General features: G+C 40.2%; 1 protein-coding gene across 1 annotated transcript in view; it reads right to left on the reverse strand.

Annotated features, from left to right (window-relative positions):
• Positions 1–19284, reverse strand: part of LOC138372433 (uncharacterized) — a 289657-nt gene that overhangs the window by 17174 nt on the left and 253199 nt on the right. The gene's annotated exons all lie outside the window — the stretch shown is intronic.

The following is a 19284-nucleotide window of genomic DNA, read 5'->3' on the forward strand; positions in this document are numbered from 1 at the left end:
GTGCTTCTGTAGTTGCCTCGATTCTTTCCTCCTTCTGCAATAAGTTCTGCTTGTAAGGTATCTTTGGTAGTGACCTTCTTTTGTGTCTCGAGGTCGAATATGTCGTCCAACAGAATTTCCAACTCTACTTTCCGGGCCATCTCACTCGGTCTGGACATAACATGACAGTTTATGCCCAGATTTAGGAGAGTGACTTGGTCCTCAGTGAGGTTAATTCCTGCAAGGTTCAGGAAGCCATCTCTTGGTCGTGGAATTGCCATAGGTCCTCCATATAATGTTGTTAGTTTCTTGATAATCCTTGTTTCAGTGCTGAGGTGATGTTGGTCTGTGAGGATGTCGAGGTGTTGTTCAATGCGGGTACGGATACTATCGTCGATGTTGCTATTTCTCCACTCGTTTGTAGCATGAAGTAGTTGCGTTTTGTTGTCTTTGATTTCATTCTCTGCCTTGTATATCTGATCACGAATCAGATCCTGGCGATATTTTATCGTGAAGGCTTGATTCCTTGCTGCTGGGTCGTGCGCTTTAATATTAGTATATTTTGGTAGCAGTCTTTCCTGTAGACATATATTATTAAATATGACCGAAAAAGTAAGATTAATAATTCTAACACGAATTTTCTCAATCTTTCGTACATTACGCTTCACTGTTGGAGGTAAATCAAAAATCAATTCTCCAAAATTCATTTTTTATTTCTAGTCTGACGCGACACGGGCGCGTTTCGTAAAACTTATTACATTTTCAAAGACTTTAGTTCACAAATACACAACTGAGTCAGACATCTGCAGGAGCTGAAGGAGGCATTTGAGCAGAGTTCCGTGCTGCGTTTCACTTACGAGATGGAAAAGGATGGGAAGCTGCCCTTTCTAGATGTAACAGTCATGGAAAAGGGCGGAGGTTTCCACACTGCAGTCTACACTAAGGAAACAAACATAGGAATGTGCCTAAATGCCAACAGCGACTGCCCAGACAGGTACAAGAGGAGTGTTGTTAACGCATATGTCGACCGTGCTCTCAGCCACAGCTCAGAATGGAAGCAAGTCGACAAAGAACTCTGTAGGGTAAGGCAGGTCCTAGTCAATAACGGCTTCTCCAATGGTTTCGTCGAAGACATCATAAGAAGGAAAGTGAAAAGCCATGCAACCTCTGAAGAGACAACTAACACAACACCTATACCCCCTATTAGACTATTTTACAGGAACTTCTTTTCCACAGCTCATAAAACGGAGGAAAGGGTCCTGAAAGATATTGTTAATAGAAACGTTATCCCTACAGACAAAAATCAGAGGATACAACTGACGATTTACTATAAAACCAGAAAAACGGCCAGCCTACTCATGAGAAACTCTCCAGACACAAAACAGAACGCTTTAAAAGAGACTAACGTCGTCTATGCCTTCAAATGCCCATTTGGGGACTGTAAGCTCCAAAAAACCCAGTATATAGGCAAGACAACAACATCTCTTTCTAGGCGTTTAACGATGCATAAGCAACAGGGCTCCATTAAGGAACATATAATCTCTTCCCACAACCAAACCATCGCCAGAGAAATCCTAGTAAACAACACAGAAATCATCGATAGATACAGCGATAGCAGGCGGCTTGACGTTTGCGAGGCACTACACATCAAGAAGTCAACACCAGCAATCAACAGCCAATTATTGCACAACTATATTCTACCCACCTCAAGACTCCGCTCCAATATAGAAGCATCAAGAAATATGGACCAATAGGCTTTCTACAAACACTTCTATTCAATATCCATTGTTTCGTGTTCTGTCTTGTGTTGATGAAATTAATACCCTATTAATACTCTTGTTCTGTCTTGTGTTGATGAAATTAATACCCTATTAATACCACATTTTGTTCTGTCTTGTGTTAATGCCACATCACCCCTTCCACCTCACTCAAATGTAGATATAAAATCGGAGATACGTAAGTTCTATTCAGTTGTGTATTTGTGAACTAAAGTCTTTGAAAATGTAATAAGTTTTACGAAACGCGCCCGTGTCGCGTCAGACTAGAAATAAAAAATGAATTTTGGAGAATTGATTTTTGATTTACCTCCAACAGTGAAGCGTAATGTACGAAAGATTGAGAAAATTCGTGTTAGAATTATTAATCTTACTTTTTCGGTCATATTTAATAATATATATATATATATATATATATATATATATATATATATATATATATATATATATGTGAGAAAGCTGCATGAACACGCAAGCCATATATCACTAAGAACTCAGTCAGGGACTTAGTTAACCCTTAAATGGCGCATAGCTATATACCATTTGACACCCACAGGCGCATACCAAAAAAAAAAAAAAAAAAAATTATTTTTTCTTCCTAACCTGTTAATTTGTGTTCACTGATCAAGGGAAAATTGATAAAAAAATCGTAAGTGGCATATATTGCCCACTATAGGGCAGGGAATTCTGGCAAAAATCAGGCGCTGACTGAGCGTGAATCCCAGGCGGTCTGTTGCTCGCCAGCTGTTAGGCCAGAGTTGCCACAGAGATAATTACCTAATTATTTCAATGTCTCTGATTGATTTTTCGTAGTTTTTTTGCTGTAATATTATTCAATAGTGTGATATATTTATATAATAAAATGAGTGAATCATCGCTGTACTCAAAAATATGGTGTGCATATTGTTGATTCAATTATGTTCATCAAACAGTGAACAAATACTTTGTCGGTTATTACACTATATACACAGGTTATATATAAGTATCTGCATGTTTTGTTCACCATGACGAACCACTAAGTTGGTATGCTGAGTGGCAGTGGCAGTGGCAGGCAGTGACTGGCTGCCACTGGCTGCCACTCCCTCCCTCACCTCACCTCACCTGACTTGCCACCATTCTCCACCCACTCCATTCTCCATACTGTTTTTGCTTTTATATACATATGTTATATATAAGTATTTACATGTTTTGTTCACCATAACTGTACATCTAAGCCTGTATGGTGAGTAAAGACGTTGCTACTCACACAGTCAACTGATGGCTGCCGCCCTCAAGGCCAGACGCACTAATATTTCTCCTACAACAATACTGTGTGGTGTTATTACGCTATATGCACACATTATATATAAATATCTACCTGTTTTATTCACCATACTTGTACAAGTAAACTGGTATGGTGCCCAAAGACCATCGTGGTCATCAGTAAACAACATGATAAGTCCTGCAGACGACGCTCCACCCTCACCAAAATGGCGGCTCCCAACCTCCTACTCTCGCTGTTATCTCACACAATACACACGTTATATATAAGTATCTACATTTGTGTTCACCATAGCGAACCACTAAGCTGGTATGGTGAGTGCAGTCAATAAAAGGTGGCCACACACACTCAAAAGACAATGCCACCATCCTCCCTCCCACAGCATTACTCCTCCCTCCATGGCGCACAGCGCCAAATATCACCACAATCCTGCTATTATCAGAACCCTGGTCAGTTTTATCACAGTCAGGGGTCGTCTGTAAAAATATCATCGCTACATAATAGCATGAACAAGTATATTATGGCATTTTTAGGTGATGCTGTGGTCACAAGCTGAACAGCAGTGCTGTGAGTTCATGCTGCGTGCGTCAGGCTTGGTAGCTGACTCAATACTGAGGCCCCTAACACCCGGGAGTTTGGCCCACGATTTTTTTTTAAATGGCGTCTGTTTACAAAAGCCCCGATGAAGGTGTGGTGAACCCCGTGTATCCGTGGGCCGTTTAAATCTTGCGTAGTACTCCAAAGCATCACATGATGCGATGCGCAATTTACTGCAAGTCGGTCAAAGCATCATATGATGCGATGCGCAATTGAAGGGCTAATAAGCGCCAAGATTGACCAATCCTTATAGACGATCATTGGTGCGGTGGTCATGGTACTATGTACGTTTAGGGGTGATCCTGGACGGCATGGGTTTGAATCCTGGCCGGGTCAAAGAGTTCTTAGTGATTATATATATATATATATACAGTGGCACCTCGACATCTGATTGCCCCTATTTACGATAAATTCGAGTTACGATATAAATTTCATAAAAAAATGCGACTCGACATCTGATGGTGTCGTCGACATCCGATATTTGTTGGTACACGTTCGGGTCGGCCGAGCGCGTGGTTCCCGGTCACCCGGTCCAACCTGCCTCAGTTTACTATAGCTACCCGCTTAGTGACGATCGCGCCTATAAGAAATTTCGCTTTTGTGGTGATTTTTTGCATTTTGAACATTAAAGTAATTATTATCTATCGTGACATGAGTCCCAGGAAAGTCAGTGGTAAGGCTCAACATATGAGATCCCATGTAAGAATGACCATAGAGCAAAAACAAGAGATCATTCGTAAATATGAAGACGGTGTGCGGGTAGGTGAACTGGCTAGGCAGTACAACAAATCTCAGTCAACGATATCCACCATACTGGCTAAGAAAAAGGATATCATGAGTGCTAAAGTGGCATAAGGCGTACCAATAATCACGAAACATAGAACACAAACACATGAGGATGTTAAAAAGTTATTATTAATTTGGATACACAACAAGGAGTTAGTGGGTGATAACGTTTCGGAGGCCATCATTTGTGAAAAGGCAAGAAAATTGCATGAAGACCTTTTAAAGAAAACCCCTGGAACGAGTGATGCAGAAGTAAAAGAGTTTAAGGCGAGCAGGGGATGGTTTGAGAAATTTAGAAAAAGAAGTGAAATTCATAGTGTTGTGAGGCATGGGGAGGCTGCCAGCGCAGACAAACCAGCGGCTGAAAGATTCATTGGCGAATTAAAAGATTTTGTGCAGAGTGAGGCATACCTACCACAACAAGTGTTTAATTGTGACGAGACAGGGCTATTCTGGAAAAGATTGCCAAAGAAAACATACATTACCAAAGAGGAGAAATCATTGCCTGGACACAAGCCTATGAAAGATCGGTTTACTCTTGTGTTGTGTGGTAATGCGAGTGGCAATTTGAAAATTAAACCCTTGCTTGTGTATCATTCCGAAAATCCAAGGGTTTTCAAAAAATATAATGTGCAGAAACACAAATTGTAAATAAATAAATAAATAAATAAATATGTTTATTCAGGTAAGGTACATACATACAAGTGATGTTACATTAATGGATTGATATATAGATAGAGCTAGTACATACAATGCCTAAAGCCACTATTACGCAATGCGTTTCGGGCAAGAAAAACATTAATATCTAGAACTTAATACTAATTGAGCATAAAGAATAAAAAGTGTTGAGAACAAATACAAATAAAGATAAAAAAAAAAAGGGGGGGAACATGACTGAAAAAGCAGCACAAATACAATAGGTTGACAAACAGTGTTGATTAAAAAAATATAACAGACATGGGTTGACAATAGAGGAGTGAGGTAGGTTACAGGGAATTTATTAGGTAGTGTTTAGTTTTTATCTTAAACTGGTTGAGAGAGGTACAGTCTTTAACATGGTTGGGAAGGTCATTCCACATTCTGGGTCCCTTGATTTGTAGAGCATTTCTAGTTTGATTAAGTCGTACTCTAGGAATATCAAAACTGTATTTATTTCTGGTGTGGTGCTCATGGGTTCTGTTACAACCTTCAATGAAGCTTTTGAGGTTAGGATTGGCATTACAGTTCAGCGTTTTATATATGTATAATACACAAGAGAGAATGTGCAGTGACTTAATATCTAACATATTCAGAGATTTGAGTAAGGGTACCGAGTGATGTCTGGGGCCAGAGTTGGATATTGTCCTAATAGCAGCTTTGTGTTGGGTAATTAGAGGACGTAAATGATTTTGGGTAGTAAAACCCCAAACACAAATACCATAGTTGAGGTATGGATAGATGAGGGAGTAAGAGAGAGTAACCAGGGCAGGGCGGGGTACATAATATCTGATCTTAGAAAGAATGCCAACAGTTTTTGAAACTTTTTTTGATATATTTAGAATGTGTCCCTGGAAATTCAGCTTGTGGTCAATGAGAATGCCAAGGAATTTGCCATCTAATTTGTTACAAATTTGGGTATTGTTTATTTTGAGATTTATTTGATTAGAGGATTTATTGCCAAACAGAATATAGAAAGTTTTGTCAATGTTGAGGGTGAGTTTGTTGGCAGTTAGCCAAAGATGGACTTTATTTAGCTCAGTATTTACTGTGGCATTTAGAGCAAGGGAGTCAGGACTGGAGTAAATGAAGGTTGTGTCGTCAGCAAATAGAATTGGTTTGAGGTGTTGGGAGGCATTTGGAAGGTCATTAATGTAGATGAGAAAGAGGAGAGGGCCAAGTATGCTGCCCTGAGGAACACCAATGTTGATGGGTAGGGTGGGAGAAATTGTATTATTCACAGAAACAAACTGGAGCCTGTCAGTAAGATAAGATTTGAGGTATTGCAGGGAGTGTCCTCTGACTCCATAATGATGTAATTTAAGAAGAAGGTTTTGATGGTTGACAGTGTCAAAAGCCTTACGCAGGTCCACAAATAACCCAACAGGAAACTCCTTTTTATCAAGAGTTGCGTGAATTAAGTTAATCATACTAATAGGTGCATCGTTAGTGCTTTTTTTGGGTCTGAAGCCATATTGACAAGAGTTAAGTATATTGTGTTTGGCTAGAAAAGAGTAAAGCTGCTTGTAGATTAGTTTTTCGAATATTTTTGACAAGTTAGGCAGGATTGATATAGGTCTGTAGTTGTTAACATCTGTGAGATCACCACATTTGTGGACAGGGGTTACTCTTGCTTTTTTTAGAATGTCAGGAAAGGTTTGGAGTTCAAGTGACTTGTTGAAGAGCAATGCAATAGCAGGGGCTAGAGATCTGGAGGCTTTTTTGTAAATTAAAGTTGGTATCTCCTCGAGGGCACTAGACTTGGTTTTAAGGGAAAGGATTATTTCATTGACATCAGTGGAACTAGTAGGCTTTAGGTACAGAGACTGTGGATAGTTACCTGTAAGATAGTCCTTAACATCAGTACAGGAAGATGGAATATCATTTGCAAGGGATGACCCAATGGAAGAGAAGAACCTATTGAACTCAATAGCAGAATCAGAGGCTGAAAGCTGACCAACGTTATTGGAAAGGAGTGTTGGTTTGTTATTTAAAATCTTCTTTGATCCCAATATTTGTGAAATTGTGCTCCAAGTTTTTTTAATGTTGCTCTTTATTTGGGTAAATTTATCTTCATAGTGTTTAGTTTTGGCTCGTCTAATTATTTTAGATAGCAATAATGAGTAATTCTTTGAGAATTCTTTGGAGACTGTTCCTAGCCTATACTTCTTCTCAAGGTCGTGTTTTTTGTTAATGGATTTAAGTATTCCTTTTGTAAGCCAAGGATTGTTAAGCCTTTTGCTTGTGACTTGTTTTGTAAGCATAGGACAGTGGGTGTTATAAAGGCTAAGAGTTGTTTGTAGAAAAGATTGCACTGCTAGGTTGATGTCCTCTATGTTACCTAACTCGGACTCCCAGTTGACATTATCAGCAGCAGTTATAAAATTGTTTATAGCAGTTTCATTGTGCAGCCTAAAGCTTAACTCCCTTGTCTCTAGAGGTGGTTTGCTAATGTTAGTTAAGAGAAATGTGGGGTAATGGTCTGTAGTGCTATCGGTGATTATGCCTGAAGTAAGCGGAGAGGTTATGTTGGTCCAGATGTGATCTAGAGTCGTAGCAGTACTATCAGTGATTCTAGTTGGTCTAGTGATTAAGGGTATGAGGAAGCAGGAATTCATACAGTTGAGGAAGGTAACAGCAGTAGGGTGTTCAGGCTCGCAGAGGTCAATATTAAAGTCCCCTGCGATAATTAGATGGTTTTGTTCAATCTGTTATCTAGTATTAGATTTCTAAGGTTTGAGTTGAATTCAGACACATCAGTGTTAGGAATTCTATAGACTGCACCCACAGACAGGACAGACTCGGCACCCTTGACTCTGAAACTGGCGAAGATATACTCCCCACAGCAGTCTCTAGTTCTAATTATTTTTAAGCATGTTAGTTCTTGGTGGTAGTAAAGAGCAGTACCACCACCTCTCTGCATTTGACGACAGTTGTGAATTGCCGAGTAGTTAGGCATGTTAAAGAGTTGAGTATTATCCTCTTTCAACCACGTTTCAGTAAGTATAATAAAAGAGAATTTGTTGTCAATAGTTTCAATCAAGGCACTAACATCATCGAAGTGTTTACCTAGGAATCTAACGTTCAAGTTGATTACAGAGATATTGTGATTATCTGTTAATACATTGTTTACATCATGTGCTGTAAAATATCTGCAATTTTGATCATTGAAGTGATGATTGTCATAGATAGTGGATAAGAGGTTTAGTTCTGGGTCTATGTACTTGTCTGCATAAAAAGGCTGTTTGCAGGAAAACAAGGCAAGAATGGCAAATTACAAAATAGAAAACAAAGAAAAAAGTAGATTAAAAATTCTAAAGTAAAATAAACTTAATGGTAATTTTAAGTAAAAAGAAGAAAAAAAAAAAAAAACTTAATGGGAACTAGGAATGTAAAAAATTAACTAGAATAATTAATAACAATAGATGACCAAAAAAGTAAAAAAACAATTATGAAATCTATAAGATGAAAAGCTTGCTTACTATACTATTATAAGTACACTATATTTGAATACTAAAGTTACACTAAAACAAACTGAGGTAGTTTAAATAGAGATACACTTAGGAACACTGGATAATGAAGTTAATACTAGAGGACACAGGCAAAGCCAGTGTACTATGGAACATGGGAGTAAAAAGAAAAAAAGACAATAATACAATAGACAATAATAATAATTGTGTGTGATGTGGAAGGCTAATGCTAAGGCATGGGTGACTAGGCAATTTTTTATGGAGTGGGTGAATATGGTGGTGTGCCCTGCCATCAAAAAATATTTGCAGGAGAACAGTTTGCCACTCAAGGCCCTGCTTCTCCTCGATAATGCTGTTGCCCATCCTCCAGGCTTGGAGTATTCATTGGATGAGGAATTTAAGTTTCTTACAATAAAGTTCCTTCCTCCCAACACCACTCCTCTACTTCAGCCTATGGACCAGAAAATCATTGCCAATTTTAAGAAACTCTATGAAAGGGCACTTTTCTGGAGATGTGTCGAAGTGACGGATGCCACAAACCTCACCCTCAAAGAGTTCTGGAAAAACCATTTTAACATTTGTAGTGCTTTAAAACTTGTTGACAAAGCCTGGCAAGAAGTGACTGTAAGAACCATGATCTCTGGCTGGAGAAAACTGTGGCCTGAATGTGTTGCAGAATGAGACTTTGAGGGGTTTGAGCCTGAACCTGAAGTGCCTCTCGTTGAGGAAATTGTTTCTCTGGGTCGGCAATTGGGTTTGGTGTTGGATGGTGCTGATGTGGAGGAGTTGGTGGAAGAACACAACGAAGAACTGACCACCGAAGAATTCCAAGCCCTTCAAAAGGAGCAGCAAAAAGAGGTAGCTGAGGAAATTTCTTCAGGGGAGGATGTGCCAGTAGAGGATGTTTCTTCCTCAAAAATTAAGAAAATGTGTGCAATTTGGGAAGAATTGCAAACCTTTGCTGAAACGACTCACCCAAATCAAGCTGCAGTTTGTCACTGCCTTAACCTATTCAATGACACTGTGATGCATCATTACCGACTAACGTTAAAAAGAAGGGAAAAACAAATGTCTCTTGACAAATTTGTAGTGAGACAAACAAGCACTGAACCACAACCAGGTCCTAGTGGTATTTAGGCAAAACGTAGGAGAGAGTACCCCAGAGAAAACATCACTGCCTGATGTAATAATGGAAGGGGACTCTCCTTCCAAACAGTAATAACTCTCCTCCTCCCCCATCACCATCTTCCATACGCCATCAAGAGCCCTCCATAAAGGTAAGAGTAACTTTAGTACTGTATTGTAGTTTGAAAAAAACATTGTATTCAGTATAAAATGTATTTTTATGTTAATATTTTGGAGGGTGGGGAACGGATTAATTCAAATCCCTTTATTTCTTATGGGAAAATTTGCTTCGACTTCCGATATTTCGACTTCCGATTCGTCTCTGGGAACGGATTAGCATTGGAAGTCGAGGCCCCATTGTGTGTATATGTGTAATTACCTAAGTGTAGTTACAGGATGAGAGCTACGCTCATGGTGTCCCGTCTCCCCAGCACTCTTTGTCATATAATGCTTTGAAATTACTGACGGTTTTGGCCTCCACCACCTTCTCACTTGTTCCAACCGTCTACCACTCTGTTTACAAAAGTGAATTTTCGTATATTTCTCCAGCAGCTTTGTTTCGTTAGTTTAAATCTATGACCTCTTGTTCTTGAAGTTCCGAGTCTCAGGAATTCTTCCCTATCAATTTTATCTATTCCTGTTACTATTTTGAACGTAGTGATCATATCGCCTCTTTTTCTTCTATCTTCTAGTTTTTGCATATTTAATGCCTCTAATCTCTCCTCGTAGCTCTTGTCCTTCAGTTCTGGGAGCCACTTAGTGGCATGTCGTTGCACCTTTTCCAGTTTGTTGATGTGCTTCTTAAGATATGGGCACCATACAACCGCTGCATATTCCAGCTTTGGTCTAATAAAAGTTGTGAACAATTTCTTTAGTATTTCTCCATCCATGTATTTAAAAGCAATTCTAAGGTTAGAAAGTGTAGCATAGGCTCCTCGCACAATGTTCTTAATGTGGTCCTTAGGTGACATTTTTCTATCTAAAACCACCCCTAGATCCTTTTCTTTATCAGAATTCTTTAAAGATTTCTCACATAATTTATAGGTTGTGTGGGGTCTATGTTCTCCAATTCCACATTCCATAACATGGCATTTGTTCACATTAAATTCCATTTGCCAAGTGTTGCTCCATATACTTATTTTGTCCAGGTCTTCTTGAAGGGCATGACAATCATCTAAGTTTCTTATCTTCCCTATTATCTTAGCATCATCAGCAAACATGTTCATGTAATTGTGTATTCTTACTGGTAGATCGTTTATGTAGACAATGAACATTACCGGTGCAAGAACTGAACCCTGAGGTACTCCACTCGTGACATTCCTCCAATCCGATACCTTGCCTCTGATTATGGCCCTCATTTTTCTGTCAGTTAGGAAATTTTTCATCCATGTTAGTAGCTTACCTCTCACTCCTCCAATATGTTCCAGTTTCCAGAACACCCTCTTATGGGGAACTCTGTCGAAAGCCTTTTTTAGGTCCAGATAGATGCAGTCAACCCAACCATCTCTTTCCTGTAAAATCTCTGTGGCTCGATCATAAAAACTGAGCAAGTTCGTTACACAGGATCTTCCAGATCGAAAACCATACTGTCTGATATTATGTCGTTTTCCTCCAAGTGTTCTACCCATTTAGTTTTAATTATTTTTTCCAATATTTTGACTATTACACTTGTCAATGATACAGGTCTGTAAATAAGGGGGTCTTCCCTGTTTCCACTTTTGTAGATTGCAACTATGTTAGCCTTTTTCCACACATCAGCTACTGCTCCTGTACACAGGGATGCCTGAAAAATCAGTTGAAGTGGAATGCTGAGCTCAGGTGCACATTCTCTCAGAACCCATGGTGAAACTCCATCTGGACCAACTGCTTTGTTCTTACTTAGCTCCTTGAGCATTTTTTCCACTTCGTCTCTAGACACCTCTATGTGCTATATGTTGTTCTCTGGAATTCTTATTGTATCTGGTTCCCTAAAGATTTCATTTTGTACAAACACACTTTGGAACTTTTCGTTTAGTGTTTCACACATTTCCTTTTCATCTTCCGTGAATCTTCCCATTTTCAACCTCTGAATATTATCCTTTACCTGCAATTTGTTGTTTATGAATTTATAGAATAGACCTGGTTCTGTTTTACATTTGTCTGCAATCCCTTTTTCAAAATTTTTTTCTGCCTCTCTCCTCACTGCCGTGTAGTTGTTTCTCGCATCTTTGTATTGCTGGTATGTTTGGGGGTTCGGCCTCTTCCTGTATTGATTCCATTTTTGTGTCTTTTGGTCTCTATAGCCCTCTTGCAATTTCTATTGAACCAATCCTGTTTCCTACTTCTGCATCTCTGTTTTGGTATAAATTTTTTTGTGCCTTTATCATATATTTCACAAAACTTGACGTGTTGCCATTTACATGATAACTCGAGCCAGAGCTCTCCACTGACACAACCTGCCTCCCCTGACACCACTGTTACTCTATCTTCCCTGACAACTTTCCCCACTGACACAACCTGCCTCCCCTGACACCACTATTACTCCAGCTTCCCTGACAACTTACACCACTGACAACCTGCCTTCCATGAGAATAACTTACACCACCTGCCCCCCCCTAACAATAAACCCTAACTACTGACACCACTTGCCCCCCCTGACAACAACTCTCACCAATGACCCTTGATACCATTTTATCATCCTTCAACCATTTATCCCTAGAAACAATGGATAAGCATAATAAAACACTGTATAACTGTTTACACTTTGGCGAATCATAGATGAAGACAGCCACCTCCGACGCTCGGTCTCGGTGACTGCTTGGACGAACAATCCTCGCTTAATCAAACATTTGTATGTTCCACTGAACATTTAGTACCTAATTAAATTTGTTCGGATCTTCTGGGAATTCGCTAGAACGGGGTTCGTTAGTGAGGATGAACTGTACTCTTTTCAGCTTTCTAACCACAATTTTCATGCTACGTCATTCATTTTGCTATCAAACTGTTCACAATATATAGGGGCACATTTAAAACCAGTCCCATAATATTCGGACAATAAATGGGATTTTTAAAAATGCATTATTTGATGACGGTATTACCTTCATCAGGGACTCAGCGTGTTTTGGTTTTATGATGTCGATACCCTCATCAGGCCGCGAAACCCCTGATATTATTAGTTGGATTTTGCTAACCCTTGGGCTGCTCTCTTGCGATTTTAGCCTGCAACACGTCTTATAAAAGTGTTCATTTGTGTTTCCTGATCATGGGAAAAATAGAAAATAATTTGTGACATATTTTGACCACAATAGGGTGAGGAAGTCTGGCAAACGTGAGGCGATGACAGAGTAATCATCGGAGGCAGTCAGCTCCACCCGAGCTGTCAGGCGGGAGTTGCCACAAAAATATTATTACTTAAAAATTTTAATGTCTTTGATTTTTTTTTCGAGTAATATTATTCAATAGTGTGTAGTGTGATATATTTATATAATAAAATGTGATCCATCGCTATACTCAAAAAGTATTGTGAGCATATTAGTGATTCAATTACAGTGCATCCTCACTCTAACGAACCCTACTCTAAAGCATTCCCGGATAATCCGAACAAATTGCATTTGGCGCTAAATGTTCAGTAGAACATACAAAAATTCATTTGTGTTGTTCCACTGATGGTGATGACCTAGGGTAGGGTATGGCTGTGAGAGCTGTGTACTGTACACACTCTCCACATCGTTCACTTCAATATCCGTATCACTAGTATCAGACACCTGTCTTAGGTCTTTTTCCAGATTTGAGTTATCAAAATCACTGGCATGCTCATCTTCAAGGAATATGCCCTGTATTTCAACATCAGAGAGTGTTTTCTCAAAAACATGGCCAACTAGAGACTGGGAGCTCAATATGGATACATACAAAATGGTTGCTACCTTGAATATGAGCCTGCCCACAACCGTGGGGAATGCTGGGAATTTTTTTCAAGCTGGCAAACACCTCAGGAATCCATCTTGTACCCAAGTTTTGAACCCTACAATATACCTACGAGTGCCTTAACCACTGTGATGCGCCGAGTTTATTGTGACATTCCCCGTGCACATGAAATCAAGTGTTCCCCAAAAAATGTTTTTTTAACCCTGAACATGTATGTCTATGTAAAAATAAATACAAAATTCCACTTACTTTGGCTGTGGGGACGTGGACAAGGTGCGCTGTGACGTCATCATGGCTGGTCGCCCGTACCAGAAACTCCCAGAAACAAGCGTGCAGGCCATTCAAGCATTGTGAGTTGCCACAAATATATTTTCAATTATTTGTTCTATGTATTTCCAATGCGGTTTTATTAGTTTTTTTATTGTATATGATGCATATTTTTGTTATTTACAATATGTATACAACAGAACGTTCATATTGTTCCATGGAACTGTGATACTGTGTGTCAGTAATGTATCCACAATGTTTATTGTTGCAATATTACTTGCTAAAAATTCACTAAGATTACAATATGTATAGTTTCACACACTATTTACACACTAACACACTGTATTACACAATCAGTACTTCAGAAGCGATTAATAATCAATGAAGTAGTCCATGGTACAAAGCGCGACTTCGCTCTCGTTGCACCAGGTACAGATAGATTTTCGCTGTTTCTTTGTTCTGTGTGCTTGCAAATAACGCACTCACGTACACCCTTGGCTTTAGTACTTGTAAGTGGTATGTAGCCAAGCTTGTAATGAGTAAGGTAGTCTTGAAAATACTGCTTTGTAAGGTCCCTGACTGGAAGATTCAGTCATTTATGGCAAGTGTCAGTCAATCTGGAAGAGATTCAGCCATTCTGGAAGAGATTCAGCTAATCTTGAAAATATCTATGGAAAACACCACCATGGAAACCGCTAACACTGTTCATCTATGCTACTTGTATCAGATGCATCATCACTGAACCCAGAAAATGATTCATCTATGTATCACCTATATAAATTGGAGATGGCATAAGTGGGCATGGGTGGCGTTCACAGCTACAACTGGATACGCTCGCTGTGTCGTCCTAATAGGTGCGGTATCACTTGCATCCAACCTTTGTGTTAGGTCCTTATTGCACCTAGCTTCATCAATATCATGACCCTTATGTTCTTCAAGCTATAAGGTCTGAATTTCACCGACAGAGAGTGATCTTTCAACACTGCGTCGGACAGGTGTTGGGAGCCAGAGGCACGTGCACCACCCCATGGTTACTCACTCAATACTAACCCAGCCAGCAGCCCTAGGACATTCTGGGAATTTTTTTCAAAGAAAGCTGCCTCTCACTGGAGGTCCCAAGAGTTCATTCTGTATCCAACCTACCACGAGCGTGTTTTGACCGTGTACGAATAAAAAAAACTTTTGTCGGTGGGAACAGTTATTGGCGAAAAGCATTTGTCGTTTGGCACAGTGCAGTGGTTAAGGTGTTATGCGCACCCCTTGATCGAGCGAAATTAGGCGCTAATGCATTTCAGAGGGTTAATACACTCAACAAAACTGGTTAATAATACCATGACTAATACAATCAACATCACTGGGTAATGCCAATATGATGAATACACTCACCATCACTGGGTAATGAAAACACCAAGATTAACCCTTGTGTGGCTCCGGGCTATTTAGCATTTGTCACCCACAGGCGCATACCAAAAAAAAAAAATATATTTTTTCTTCCTAACCTGTTAAGTCGTGTTCCCTGACCACGAGAAAAAAAAATTCAATTGATCTTACCGACGACGTAATTGAGCCGACAAGATGGGCGATGACGTCACACCCTGCAAGATCGGTCATACACGGTGTAATTACCTAAGTGTAATTACCTAAGTGTAGTTACAGGATGAGAGCTACGCTCGTGGTGTCCCGTCTTCCCAGCACTCTTTGTCATATAACGCTTTGAAACTACTGACGGTCTTGGCCTCCACCACCTTCTCACTTAACTTGTTCCAACCGTCTACCACTCTATTTGCGAAGGTGAATTTTCTTATATTTCTTCGGCATCTGTGTTTAGCTAGTTTAAATCTATGACCTCTTGTTCTTGAAGTTCCAGGTCTCAGGAAGTCTTCCCTGTCGATTTTATCAATTCCTGTTACTATTTTGTACGTAGTGATCATATCACCTCTTTTTCTTCTGTCTTCTAGTTTTGGCATATTTAATGCTTCTAACCTCTCCTCGTAGCTCTTGCCCTTCAGTTCTGGGAGCCACTTAGTAGCATGTCTTTGCACCTTTTCCAGTTTGTTGATGTGCTTCTTAAGATATGGGCACCACACAACAGCTGCATATTCTAGCTTTGGCCTAACAAAAGTCATGAACAATTTCTTTAGTATATCGCCATCCATGTATTTAACGTGTCCCAGAGGCGTCGCGCGCGGTCTTCAAGCAGCCAGAGTTGCCACGAATTTATTTTCGCGGCATTATTTACAGTGTTTAGGCCTATTTTATTAGCAATATTAGTCACTAATTGTGTTGCACATAATGTTACATCACAGTCATTGTCAATAAATGTTACATACATCGAGTATACACAGGTGCACACAAATGTTTTCCATTACGCCATTATATTATGTAATCACAATGTTCATTATTATATGTACACACAAGCACGCACTATGTACAGGTTTTTGCACTATTATTGCACATTTAGAATTCTTGGAGAGTGGTAGTCGTTGAAGCAGTCGACAGCACACAATGGGACTGCACACGCTTCACACCATGTTTGCACCACTTTACGTTTCTGTACTTTCCTTTTTGTTGTTTTACATACTGGGCATTCACGTTGGCCTATTGCACGCTTTCCAGCTGGTGGCAAATGTTTTAGTCTGTGTTGCTGAAAGGCCTCCATGTGAGCAAGCCTGGGTGTTGCAGCATGCTGCAACACTGGGTTCATGATTGGTCTTTGCATGCCAGGGACATCTTTACCAAACTTTGCTAATAACTGTGTTGCAAGTGTAAAAGTAAACGCACGGAAACTAGGTTTACGTCCAGTTTTCACCAGATACATATTATAGCAGGTCAACATGCTCATGTCAACATGATGGAAAAACACTTTTTTCGTCCATTTCAATGTTTTCCGCACACACTCGATAGTGCCAATCATCATGTCAGCCTTATCAATCAAACGCATGTTGATATTATAGTCAAGAACACAATCTGGCTTATATACTGGTTCTTTCGTTACACAGTTCACCTTGCCACTGTTCACCATTGTACCCTCATGAACGGTTGTCAGCATGTTCACTTCTCTCTTGTCTTTCCACCGAACTGAGAGTATTTGATCACATTTCTGTAGCTGGCACTCACCAACTGCAAGTCTACCATCAAACACTGGCATTTCCCTCCTTCGTGCCTTTACTGTGCCAACCAATACAGTTCTATTTTCAACCAAAAACTTAGTTAGCAATGGACGTGTATAGTAATTATCTGTGTATAAGATGTGGCCCTTGTTCATCCATGGTGCCATCAGTGACTTCACACTACCGGAGAAACCATGTTCGTCGTTACCGGGAATGTTTACATCGCTAGCTGAATACAGAATCATGTGTAACACGTATCCTGTTTCACAGTCACACAGTACAAAGAATTTCAATCCAAATCTGTTTCGTTTGGAGGGAATATACTGCTTGAATGAAACATATCCTTTGAAAAGCACAAAGGATTCGTCAATCACCAGCTTCTGTGCTGGTACGTAAAAATCTCTGAACTTATCAATCACTTCATTCATAAAGTGTATCACTCGCCAAAGTCTATCATCCTCTGTCCGGTCCTCATTACTTGCAAAATGCAGACACCTGAGGAGTATCTGAAACCTATCTCGGGATATATATTTCCCTAAGAAAGGTGTTGAAATAGTCAGATGTTTGCTCCAGTAATCTGTGATAGCGTGTTTGACACAGTGCTTCATCAACATACATATTGCTAAAAACACATACATTTCACCTACATTGGTGGTATTCCAATGTTGCAATCGTGAAAATTCTGTTATCTCTCTTCTAATGAGATGAGCTGCATGAAGGTTCGTTTGGTGTACAATATATTCCATGAGCGGCTCATCATAGAATGCTGTAAAATAAAATAGGATATGAGTGTAAAATTCACTCATATCCTCTCCATTATCAGGGAAAAACTCGGTAATCCCATCTTTATTGTCAAAGGCAGGAATTCGAGGAATAAAACCAGCACCCTCACTCCACACTAGTACACCTGGTGTCCTGCAAGACGCAACAGGGGCACGACGGCGAGGAAGTGATGTACACAGTGGACCAGGAGCTGAAGCCCGTCTACGCACAGTACGGCCGCTACGTGCACATAAGGTGGAAGCACGTGAACATCACCACACTACACAGTACCCCATAAAAGGTTGATGCATAAGCTGGAGAAACAGGGAGGAGTAACTGGTAGGGCGCTCCAGTGGATAAGGGAGTACCTAAACAATAGGAAGCAGAGAGTTACAGTGAGGGGTGAGACCTCAGACTGGCGTGAAGTCACCAGTGGAGTCCCACAGGGCTCTGTACTTGGACCTATCCTGTTTCTGATATACGTAAATGATCTCCCAGAGGGTATAGACTCATTCCTCTCAATGTTTGCTGACGACGCCAAAATTATGAGAAGAATTAAGACAGAGGAGGACAGCTTGAGGCTTCAAGAAGACCTGGACAAGCTGCAGGAATGGTCAAACAAATGGCTGTTAGAGTTTAACCCAAGCAAATGTAATGTAATGAAGATAGGGGTAGAAAGCAGGAGACCAGATACAAGGTACCATTTGGGAGATGAAATACTTCAAGAGTCAGAGAGAAAGACCTGGGGGTTGATATCACACCAGACCTGTCCCCTGAAGCTCATATCAAGAGGATAACATAAATCAGCAGCATATGCCAGGTTGGCTAACATAAGAACGGCCTTTAGAAACTTGTGTAAGGAATCTTTCAGAACATTATATACCACTTATGTCAGACCAATCCTGGAGTATGCGGCTCCAGCATGGAGTCCATATCTAGTCAAGCATAAGACTAAAATGGAAAAGGTTTAAAGGTTTGCCACCAGACTATTACCCGAGCTGAGAGGTATGAGCTACAAGGAGAGACTACGGGAATTAAACCTCACTTCGTTGGAAGACAGAAGAGTTAGGGGGGACATGGTCACCACATTCAAGATTCTCAAGGGAATCGACAGGGTTGATAAAGACAGGCTATTTAACACAAGGGGAACACACACTAGGGGACACAGGTGGACACTGAGTGCCCAAATGAGCCACAGATATATTAGAAAGAACATTTTTAGTGTCAGAGTGGTTGACAAATGGAATGCATTAGGAAGTGATGTGGTGGAGGTTGACCCCATACACAGTTTCAAGTGTAGATATGATAGAGCCCAATAGGCTCAGGAACCTGTGCACCTGTTGATTGACAGTTGAGAGGCGGGACCAAAGAGCCAGAGCTCAACCCCCGCAAGCACAACTAGGTGAGTACAACTAGGTGAGTACACTACCCGAGAACATCACCATCACTACACTACTCTTGGTGCCTCATGTTGTTCCATGCGGTGGCGCTTGGCTGGGCGAGACGCTGCTGACGCGACAAATTCTCTCCCAGTAACACCTTGGAAGTAGACA

The sequence above is a fragment of the Procambarus clarkii genome, chromosome 38, assembly GCF_040958095.1.
Source record: "Procambarus clarkii isolate CNS0578487 chromosome 38, FALCON_Pclarkii_2.0, whole genome shotgun sequence".
Lineage (NCBI taxonomy): Eukaryota > Metazoa > Arthropoda > Malacostraca > Decapoda > Cambaridae > Procambarus > Procambarus clarkii.